Below are 12,211 nucleotides of genomic sequence, written 5' to 3'. Positions count from 1 at the left end.
TAAATTCACAACAGGTTTAAGGGAGAATAAAATTAAAATAATCATTTTTTTTCCCATCAGTAAATGTAGCCAACTATTTGTAAGACTAAAAGCTCCTAGATTATTAGGGAGGCTTCCTGGCTTACACTGAAATCTGCAGAGGCAATGTAATGAGTTAATGGAAAATTGCAGCCAGTTATTTTAAAACTTGCAATAAACTAGGACAATTATTCATAAATTCTCATATTGTGTGTCCGGTAATATGGTAGTGAAGTAAAGTTTGCAGACTCATTAAAATCCCCAATACACCTTCATTAATGTGATCTAAAATGTGATCTAATTCCCATTTTAACCATGATAATGCATAAGTAGGACCCGAATGAAACAAAATAGCAATAATATATAATGAAAAAAAAAAAGAAAGAACAAAAAACAAAGACATTTCTCATGTTTTTATTGAACACCCTTATCAAATGTTTAGTCTTTACTGGACAAGTTATGGGAGCCTTCAAACTTAGTAACTTGTAATTTGGCTCCTTTAACAGCAATAATTTCATCAAAATGTTCCCAGTACCTGATAACTAATGTCAGACATTACTGTATTTTGTCCCATTCTTATTCAAGTGGGTATTTCCTCTCTCTCTTTTAAATCAGCTGCCTGCTTCATGTCATGTAAGAGCATTTAGGTTAAGGTCAGAGTTTCCACCTAGTAATTTGAAAAGCAAAATGTCTTCTCCTTCAGTTAATTATTTATAGATGTATCTGTGTGTTTAGAATATGTGTTGTGCTGCCTGAACCATATTCAGATTCACTTCACAGATAAATAACGTTATGTTTTCATGTAGAATGTGCGGTTTGGTTGGAATGTGGCATTAATGATTGGAAGAATTACATTTACCATTTATACCAAAAAAAGGTGGAGTTCTCTCTTGGCATCTCCTTATGCATAGTCTTTTTTAGTGTCTTTATAGCGGACTTATGGACATCAAAAAAGAGAAGAGAGCAAAGTTTTAGACGCTACTTTATGGTTCTCTTATGGTTCACAATTTGCTATTAAAGTTATTTTAGTTTGATCAGGACTAAAAGAACTTCAAGGGTATGAATCAGTTTATATAACTATTATTAGGTTTACTTATCCCTATATTAGACAAATATTTAATATAGGTATTTGTGAGGTGTGTAGAAATTCACACTTCTGTACAGTACAGCTGGGCAACTCCATCTTAGCTCTCTGTCAATTATTTTTTATAAACTTTATCCTTCGCATATGACAGTCAACATGGAGAACGCACACAGAGAAGAGGAGAAAAAAAAAGAATGTTTCTATTTCTCCTCTTCATTTAAAATGCTTGCCATGGCTTTGCCTTGTCTGAACTAGCTTTTGGTGTCATTTAATAAATCTTTCATATAAAATGGAGCATTTCATGAAAGAAAGGCTAATGCAAGTTATAGGTGATGGTCAATGCTTTGTCCAACAGTGTAAATTTTAAATAAATAACAGTTCGCTTTGAAGGTCAGACACTAATGGTGATGACATCAGCCTCGAAATATATTTTTAATGTGGTTGATTCTTCTTGACATTCAATGTTTTCAAATAAGTCCCAAGGAACACTCTAGTTTTATAAATAAACATTATTTTTTTTAACACTATAATGTCGGGGAGTCTTATGGGCTTCTTTAGCATCCTCCTTTCCAGTAAATAATGGTTTAATTTAGCTACAATTCAGCAGTGTGGTGGTCCCGATCATGGCACTGATGATTTCCTAGTCAATATGATGCTTTTCATGGAAGCAATGCAATGCAAGGCAGATGCACTGCCACACTGTGCCTACAATGCTACCCATAGAAAAGCATTGAGTCCACTGAGAAGCATGTGCAAGGACACAAAGCAATCAAGAAGAGCACTGTTTAGAAGAGTTTGACAACTGTGTCTTTTTTATAAAAGTATAGACTTCCATTGAAAAAAGTTAATATACAGATTGTTTTGTTATATGTACATCACTTCCTACAAAACTATAAATACACACACACACTTTATAATGTGTGTGTGTGTGTGTGTGTGTGTGTGTGTGTGTGTCTGTCTGTCTGTCTGTCTTTACACACAGGCAATTATTCTATTTCCATGGCAAATTGGCAAATATATCAAAGAGCATAATGTGATCATACACTTTGTGATGAGTTATTAAAGTGTCTCTATTGATAGCTCAAATCCCTGTCTTATAATAACCAAAACTTTGTACTTGAGATACAATTGTACTGTTTGATGACTCTAAGCCTTGCAGTGAGATTTGAATTCACTTCGCTATTATGAACTAGTGAAGTGTGTATACACCAAGAAACTCTTCAAAATAGTTTATGATTGTCTTTTATCAATATAAAAGTTGTTAGGGCAAATAGATTCAACTAGCGTATAATATGATATTCCCAAGTTAAATGATTACAACAATGATTACTTGGTAATGTAGTTACGACAGTTTGCCTGAATCACTCCTTATGTTTCGGAATAGCTCGAGGTATACAAAATAAGGTTAGACTATTGGAATCTATGTATCAAAATGGCTAACAAGGTAATATGTATTATGTTAGGGAATAAAACTTTTTGCTTTTTTTAAAACAACAGTTTTCATAGCTACATTAGTGAAAGAGAAAGTGTAGATATGATTAATAAGTTCATCTAAAAATTGCAACATAATTTCATATTCTCTAAGCATTCACAATTCTACCCACATCTATTTAATGTTTGAAATGGACATGAAAGTAAAATAATGAGTACTGTATTCATGCCAAATGAACTGAAGGCATTGCATATAAAATCCAATATACATAATGTGTTGCATTCATTACCTACAGTTATTCCATTTGTAAATAGCCTGAACTATACAGAATTTATAAAAGAATACTTAGTATATCATTATTACCTTCTAATAAATAGATATTAATGCCTCACTGTCACTTTGGAGTTTTAAATCTATCTAGCTAGTTGAAGGACATTTGTTTGCTTGTGTCATACTTCAGTCAGATTTGTTCAGTGTCACTACAAGCTCTTTTTGTTTTATCTTTATGTAACTAGTTGTTTGTGTCTTCCCAAAGCAAAATACTGGCAGAATGAGTAGACATTGACTGACTAGACACCTACCTCCTAAATTGTTTTATTGTTAATTAGTAATTAGTTTATTGTGGACAAACCCTTCTTTGCCCAAATGTATCAGTCCCAATTTTTCTGTCCCTCTATTTCTAGGTTTCTCTTTTGCACCAGAGCTCTACAACAATAATACTCCCAGTAAAGTGTATTTAAACTACAATAAATGTGTTTAGAAATCAGTCTATATAAATAAGGAATATTGTTCTTGTCCTAAAATGTCTCAGAACAGTCCTGACCCTGGCCACCCCCAACCCTTAAAATGCAGTGTCACACTTTGTCCATTTCAAATGTTGTAAGGCATGAAGACAGAGGGCTGTCGTTATTAGCAGAACGACTTCATTGTAAGAAAAACACAACATTTAACTATATACTTTTTATTTAGCTGCTATGCTCTCACTGTACTATAAATATCAGAAGACCTTTTAATGCAGTTGGTCATCCTTCCTGCAGGATGTGCAAACAGATTCGGGCAATATCCAAAATAGTAAAATTCAAGGAGTCTAGCATTAACATGTAAGCCATACATGGACACAATGCTTATTTTTATGTACTTTGAGTGCCTATCAAGAAATTGCAATGATAAGCTCTTTAGGTTCTTCAGGTCATCATGGGATTCCAAAGAGGGAGAACCATCCTCCAATCAACCAGTTATGTAAGATATTTAAATGATGAAAGGCTCTCTTTTACAGATCAGCTCTACCAACCGTTATGTGCTCACTCTGGCAGCAGTGAATACTCGCCAATATTAGTATCATTTGTGAGGGGAATTCCCATTGCTATTAGAAAATGTAACAAGATCACTTATTGAAAACTGAGACCCTCTTGTCATGCCAGAGCGTCGCCTAAAATAGATAATACAGGATTGTATTACTGGTCCTTAGAGAGGCCAGGCTTTACGTATGTGGACAGAAAATAGTCAAAGACAAGCCAGGTACAATGGGATCCAGAAATCAGGAGAGCGAGAGCCAACAGTAGTCAAGTGCAGCCAAGTGAAAAATAGAATAGCTAGCAATATTAGAAGAACACAAAACGCACTATTGAGACCAGAACAAGGAACCACAACATGACACTGAATAAGGCTCAAATATTTTATTTATAGTATGGCATGTTAGCCGCATAGCCACACATCCAAAATGTGAGAGGCCATGGAAAATGATACAAATTGTTACTAGCATGCTGTCGTTGACATGCACATGTCGCATTATAAAAGGAGTTGTATTCATAGCATCTGCATCCAAATAGCCAGTGCAGGATTCAGATTAATGAGGGAGAGCATGGCCCCCTTCCAGAACCTCACATGATCGCCACAAGAAGACCACAGAGATAGGTACCCTTTCACTTCTGTCTAATAAAGGGTTTTATGTTTATAGTTGTCAACCAATATCTGCTATCTCTGCTATCATTTTTAAATATTTTACATAAAAAATATAAATATACAATGGTGAACTATGTGATATATGAAATAATACCATTGAGGAGATCTGCAGATATCATGAGAAACAAAAAAACTAAATCTGTATACAGATACTGAATGGCATCAGCAACCAGTTTAAAACATTATCTGCCTCATGACATAATTGGCAGATTATATAATAGTATAACTCTCTTTTATTTATCTTATTTGATCTATCTGTCAAAATATACTGCTTTCATTTTTAGAAAAAAGTATGCTTTTTTAACATTTAAAGGGAAACTAAAGTGCCAGGAAAACAAAGTGGTTTTCCTGGCACTATAGCTTCCTATAGTGTCCCCTCCCTCCACGTCACGCAGAAGGGGTTAAAAAAAATTCTGTCACTTACTTGAGTTAAGCGCCGATGTCCCTAGGCGCTGGCTCATGGTCCACTGTAAAGAAATTCCTCTTTATGTTCAGTATTTCTCCCCTGTTCATTCGGTAGATGTAACTACCGAACAGAGACCACCCCCTGGCTCGTTAAACTTCAAAGAATGCCTCAATTGAACCCTCTACCTTTGCGGCTGTCGTTCGTATTACCGAACGCCACATGGCTGAGAAAATGGCGGCCATCTTTTTTATGCGAACAAAGACAGCGGGACTTGGTCGTCGAGTGTCTGGAACTAAAATCAGACACTCGACCTTCCGAACACCGGTCTCAACATATGAACGCTGGATCTTTACTTTTGTTAATTCGAACAGCTACTTTTGTTCATTCGAATGAGGGGAACAATCACTGCTAAGAGCCAGGGGAAACCGTTTGTGGGATATTCGTTTTTTTCTATTTAACGAAATAGACCAGCAAAACTACCCAAACTCATGGAACTGTTTTGGGCAGCCACCTCGCGGTTAGCCGGTCACAAAAGACTTCCATATTTTTTTAGATCCCCTGATCCGATCTGAGTGAAATTTGAATATGTTGGCCACCCAGATCGGGGCTATCAGGGGACATATTGTTTGTGGGGATACCATATGCCTAAAGGGGTGTTCTAAATATTGGGGAAAATTTTAATTTTTCTGCCTGGAGATAATCAAGTTATTACTTTATCAGACTTGATTATCTCCAGGACTAAAGGAGGGAATTGTATGTTTGTGCTGGGAGTGTTTTACGCTTTTCTTGTAAATGATTGGATGTACTTTGTCCCTCCCTGTGGGATGTCCCCTTGCATGGGAACTTGCATAAAAGCCAGTGTGTGATCATTAAAAGCCAGTTCTGTTGCACCCTTCTTCTAAACTTCGGCTGATGTTTGGGGATTCGTATGCTTTATTAAGGGAATCATCTTGTAAAGCTATTGTATTCGTATGCATTTTGTTTATTTTATCTACCGAACAGAGAGCTATAATCACTGATGCTCTGGCTGTTCGGGAGGAAACTACTGAATGAGGATTGGATATCCTAGGTTTCCTTACATCAACCTTCGCTCCTTCCTCGCCAATATCAGCCAACGGGGGAGACATAATGTGCACGTACGCCAATGCTTTCCTATGGGGTTTCGGGTGACGCTGTATAAGGATGTCCATCGTCAGTTAGGCGTCTAAAAGTAATCTAAGGCCTGGAAGCCCCTCTAGTGACTGTCTAGTAGACAGCCACTAGAGGTGGAGTTATCCAATATTGTTAATTATTGCAGTTTCTTAAAAAGGATTAGGAACTTCAATGAAGAAGGTGAGCTTCCAGCTCTCAATGAAGAAGGTGACTGTCTACCTGGTAGAAGCAAGTAAGTTGTCAAATCATTTGCAATGATTCGACTACTTACAGTGCGGAGGCACAAGGGAACTCCTGGCACCATAACCACTACAGTTTTTTGTATGAAGCGTTGCGTGACAAAAGTACTCAAACGCTATTTTCATTGTCATTGTGGCTGTTAAAGACCAATTTGACCAATTTGACCAATTTTAACACAAACGTGAAGAGATTTTTTTTCCCTTTTTTCAGCTACTGTAAGCTGAATAAATAACAAAGTTTTTAAGCATAAATCAAAAGAAAAGCATATGACAAGTGAATGAATGCTCATAACATGCATGTACTATCAAACCAGAATGTGTCAAAACCTATTTTATAGCAATGTAAATATTTTATCTAAATGTATGTAGACACACACAGAAATTTATATTTGAGCTTCCAATATGGCAGTTTTGACAACCCACTTCTTGGAAATAGATGTCACGTTACGTATGCTCTTGTACTAGTCTCCAGGTATTTCTGGTATGCGCGTTTGATTTTTTTTTCAGACAGCTCATTAAGAGGAAAATTAGGTATGCAAATGTTGCTGAAATTAATGCATATTCATGAGTACATACGGGCACGGCACGTTCTGCATAGTCTCAAGTGGTTCTGTAAATGCCTCACACTGGACACATGGGAAAGATGCAGTTCTAAAAGTATTTTATTAAAAAAGGGATGCTCATGGCGTCATAAAGCAAGCAATTCTTAGTAAGTGCAGAGCAGTTAGATGCCCTGCCTTCCATGTTTAGTCCAGTGTTGTTTTTAATTAACTTTTAAATGCATAAAAAAGTTTTTGTAACCATTTAAATAACAAGAGTACTGTTTGACATGAATATATAGTGTATGGTACTTTCTTACATAGAACTGCACCTGTAGGTTTGGTAAGTCAAAGGTTTTGAGCACTTAAAAGGGACTTTGAGCTGTGTTAGGGACCCCTAAATTGATAGTTAGGTCAGTACGGAACTTGACGCAGGAGCTTGCCAGGGCAAAACTCACAAAGTGCTTTTTGTCTCTAATTTCTCCAGAGCAATACACTATTTTGCGGGGGTGCTGTGCCCCACTCCATGATACACAGAAGAAGACGGGAAGCCCTGTAGTAGTTGTATGAATCAGGCAGAGCAAAACAACAATTTTGTGAGGGTTAGCAAAAAATGAGGTGCAAGAGAATACTGAAAACAGACGACAGATGTAAAGCTGGTTTTAGCTCATCTTGTGCCATTACAAAAATAACCAGACCATTTGCATATCAGACAGATCCCACCCAAAAGGGCAGAACAGATCCAAAATGCAGGCCGTCTCCCTTTGCACGAGAAATACAGCAATCCCAGACGATTGCTTCAGCCTTGTTAGACATTGTCAGTAAGGTATCTGATGCCTCTCTAGGCACTGTGAGCAAGGGGTCCACGTCTGGATTACCCTTTAAAGTTAAAGGGATTCTATAGTGTCAGGAAAACAAACCCATTTTCCTGGTACTATAGGTTCTTGCAGTGCCCCCCTCCCTCGCGCCCCCTTCCCGTAGTGCTGAATCCAGTGCCGATGTCCCTCAGTGCTTGTTAAAGCTCAGCCCACGCTCCTCCCCCACCGACGTCAGCCAACGGGGGAGACCTAATGTGCATGTGCGGCAATGGCCGCGCTCGCATTAGGATTTCCCCATAGCAAAGCATTATTCAACCCTTTCCTATGGGGAAAAATCTGATGTTGGAGGTCCTCATGTAGAGCGTGAGGACGTCCAGCATCAGATAATGGACCAAAGGTCTTGTAGACAGCTACTAGAGGAGGAGTTAACCCTCAGAGGTAATTATTACAGTTTCTCAGAAACTGCAATAATTACCATTGTAGGGTTAACGGACATGGGTCATTGCACCCAGACCACTTCAATGAGCTGAAGTGGTCTGGGTGCCTACAGTGACCCTTTAAGGAGAGCAAAAAACAAAGTGCAAAAGAACACTGAATACGAATGACAGCTCAAATAGCATGCCCTTCGGTGGGTCCCAGTTCTCAGTACTCTCTTGCACCTTGTATTTTGTTTGGGCTATGTGTGAATACTAAAGGGCCAATACCAAAGTGCAGTCTTGGAGGTTTATTATCCAATGCAAACTGAGCAAATGCTGACCTAAGTGCATTGATGTACAAGGCAGGGATGTGCATCAAAAAAGTTTGAAACAGATATAAAAGGTGTTGATGAACGTTCATCTTTATCAAGCTAATGTGTCCTAGCAATGTAACATGCAGGAGTGACCAACGGAGAATATCACCCCTGGTGGCTTGTAATAGAAAAGGAATATTGTAGATAAATTCCTGGGTGGATGCTGTAAAATAGACACCAAAATATTTTAAGTAGATTTTTTGCCACTGGAAAGGAAATTATTGAGTCAGCTAGTCATCTAAAGCTGCTTAGACAATAAGAACAAACATTTCAGATTTAAACAGGTTGGTTTTAATCTTGCTCCAAGAGCCTTAAAGTTGGAATTCGTGAAGGGCCGAATCAATTTCATTTTCTATAACCAGGCAGAGGAGCAATGTGGGGGAGCGTAAGTTGGTCACTCCATGGTTTAGGAAGATTTATTACCCTTGTAGTCTCATCTCAGGCCACCCTCCTCATCAAAAGTCCAAGCTGGGCTGACCCAAATAAACTAGGCATTTGCTTTTTGAGGCTATTAGACAAACATTTGGCCAGAAACTTAAGACCTGCATTAAGCAGGGATATCAGCCTATAGCAAGTCAAAGCTCAGGGCCCTTACCATGCTTTGTGAATATGTTAATGGTTGCAATAAGGTTATGCAGGTGTAGGGTTGCTCCAATGACTATGCTGTTGCAAGATGCCAAAAAGGTTGGGCCAAAAGATCCAGTTTGTATTTTTAATATTGAACGGTAAGGCCATCAGAGTCTTTTGGAGCTCATCCAGTGTGATAGCAGTATTCTATTTACTTTTGTTTATTATATTGTGTGATCCACACTTTTCACTATGTGAATATAGTACATATGGATACCTCTGCACCTGATATACAGCACTTTAACTCTCTATTTATAATTACTTATTTTATTGAAAAATACGGATTATCAGGCTTATTAATACAATATCTGATTTTAACTTTGATCTCCCTCCTGTTGATCCAATTCTGTTATCATATATAACTTGTAGTTTATATGAGATGACAATATATTATTATCAAGGACAAGTGTATAATGCTCCATGCACTACCACACAATAAATAATTTAGCTGCCCAAATATTCATTTGAAACTTTGTTTTTCACCCCAAGCTTAAGGTGTTCCATTTGGTGTACTTTGACTTTCTTACAAAAGGTGGAAACATCATCTGAATTGCAAATAAGCTCTATTTATCATAATTTAATGCTTACTTAACAAGCTTTCAAGATGGGAGTAGAGACTAGAGATTCAAAGCTGCCATTTGTCACTGTATACATGCATTTTTCCTTGGTTGTTGGTTGGAATGCTAATTAGTGTTTGCTAAAGATCTAACATAATATGTTAGCAGGTGTTGTTTTGCTTTTTAATTAATATTGATGATATTGAAAGGCATAAACTCTATAAGACTTGTATTTTGGTATAGTATTTGTCAGTATCATATAAATTTGATTTGTACATTAAATATTTAATAGGTACGAAGATAGGTTGTATCAGAATATTAAAGGACCACTATAGGCACCCAGACCACTTCAGTTTAATGAAGTGGTCTGGGTGCCAGGTCCAGCTAGGTTTAACCCTTTTTTCTATAAAATCACAGTGAGAAGACGCCAGCGTCCATAGGAAAGCATTGTGAATGCTTTCCTATGAGACTGCCTGAATGCGCATTCAGCCGAGGAGGAGGAGAGGAGGCGGAGAGAAGGAGGAGAGCCCCCCGCCCGGCGCTGGTGAAAGAGGTAAGTTTAACTCCTTCCTCTGCATCCAGACTGGCGGGAGGGGTGACCATGAGGGTGGGGGCACCCTCAGGGCACTATAGTGCCAGGAAAACACTTGTGCACTTTGTGACATTATTATTATACTTTACTTATGAATCAACAACACATTCCGCAGTGTTGTCCATAGGTACAAATTGGTACAAGTAACATCACATCGCACAGTGTTGCACCAAGAGGGGATGGATAATAATATTATCATTTATGTGCATTTGCCTGTGGGTGAGTTTGTATATTGGCATAAGAACCAAATAAATCTGGGGGACAGCCTTTCATAACAAATATGTGCCCCTTAAGGAGCATATGTTAAACCATGCAAGTTTTTTTAAAGGAAAATTACAGACTATCACTGGAAAAGCTGTTAGTAGAATAGATTATACAACTATTTAAGCTACATGACCTCACACGTTATTATATATATCAGTATGACATTTCTCACAAAAAAATAAAGGTTGTTCCTTTGATATTTTTGCATCTTTTTCCTGGCACTATAGTGGTCCTTTAAGTGCTAAATAAATATAAAACAGTCATCTAGTAGATCTAAAAACAAAGATCTATAGAAGATTTGATAGATCACTAGATAAATAGCTAGACAGACAGACAGACAGACAGACAGACATAACTTACTCATATTTTATAAAAAAAAACCTTACAGCCTAAACAGTACTTACAATTACACTACTCTTAACCTTTAAACCCTACATGGCACTAACATTTACGTTAGCCTTTAATTTGTACACTACCTTAACACTATGCCTTGTTCTAACCTCTGAGCAGGGGCGGGCTGGGCCAGGGGGCAGGGAGGCCGCCCGAAATTATTTTAGGACCGGCCGCGGCTGGCCGGCCCTTTAAATGCTGCAGCCGCCGAGCGCTCTGTAAAGAGCGCTCAGACGGCTGCAGCAGCTTTTCCCTCCCTCCCCTCCCCTGTAGGTGGCCGAGCTGCAGTCTGGTCCGCGGTCCCGGCCGGAGTGATGGGAAGGTGCACACTGAGTGTGCACTTCCTGTCAGTCCGGCCGGGTACAGGAAACAGAAACTCCTGTTCCGCGCGGAACAGGAGTTTCTGTTTCCTGTACCCGGCCGGACTGACAGGAAGGTGCACACTGAGCACCTTCCTATCACTCCGGCCGGGACCGCGGACCGGAGTGCAGCTCGGCCACCTACAGGGGAGGGGGTAAGAAGAAGGGGGGGGGGAGAGTAAAAAGAGGGGAGGGGGAGAGTAAAAAGAGGGGGGGAGAGTAAAAAGAGGGGAGGGGGGAGAGTAAAAAGAGGGGAGGGGGGGAGAGTAAGAAGAGGGGAGACCAGTGGAGCCAAACTGCAGCCCATCATCATCCTCATCTAATTGTAAGTAGGCAATCTAGTATATTATTAGTGACACTAATCTATAATTTACCTCACATTAAAGGGACACTATAGCTTAATGAAGTGGTTCTGGTGTCTATAGCTGGTCCCTGCAGGCTTTTTAATGTAAACACACACTGTGTGCAGCACTGGCGTTAGTTCATATGGCAGATCATATGGGTGGGGCATTGTGATGTCACATGGGGGGGGGGGGGTGGCGCAATGGGCCACTTGACTGGTTTTGCCCCCCAGGCCTAAGGCTGCCAGCCCTCCCCTGCCTCTGAGGCGCCGTTTTTCTAAACTAAACAGATTTACATTTGTTAACATTTCTTCATAACTAAAATTCCATTGCTTTTATTAAATTTGTAGACTGCATCTGCACTTTTTCTAGTGCCATAATATCACTCTTTAGAACAGGTGTCAAAAATTGCACACCATATTCAAGATGATGTCTAATCAATGATTTATAAAGAGGCAAAATTATATTTTTAGTCCTGAGACTTAATGTCCACTTTGATACATGAAAATATTGTACTGACCATAGCAATTACTGATTGACATTGCATATTGTTGCCTAGTTTGCTTATTGCATATTGTTATCCTGAATTCACTACCATTTAGGGTGTTTGTTGCTTCTTTACCCTGAAGTGCATAACTTTG

The 12,211-nt window shown here is 38.8% G+C and overlaps 1 protein-coding gene across 1 annotated transcript in view; it reads right to left on the bottom strand.

The window, feature by feature from the left end:
- The window catches only part of NALCN (sodium leak channel, non-selective), a 550,494-nt gene that overhangs the window by 277,683 nt on the left and 260,600 nt on the right, over positions 1–12,211 (bottom strand). The gene's annotated exons all lie outside the window — the stretch shown is intronic.

The sequence above is a fragment of the Pelobates fuscus genome, chromosome 1, assembly GCF_036172605.1.
Source record: "Pelobates fuscus isolate aPelFus1 chromosome 1, aPelFus1.pri, whole genome shotgun sequence".
NCBI classification, from domain to species: Eukaryota; Metazoa; Chordata; class Amphibia; order Anura; family Pelobatidae; genus Pelobates; species Pelobates fuscus.
The sequence above is the reverse complement of the archived record's forward strand: the minus strand, read 5'-3'. Positions and strand labels throughout refer to the sequence as shown.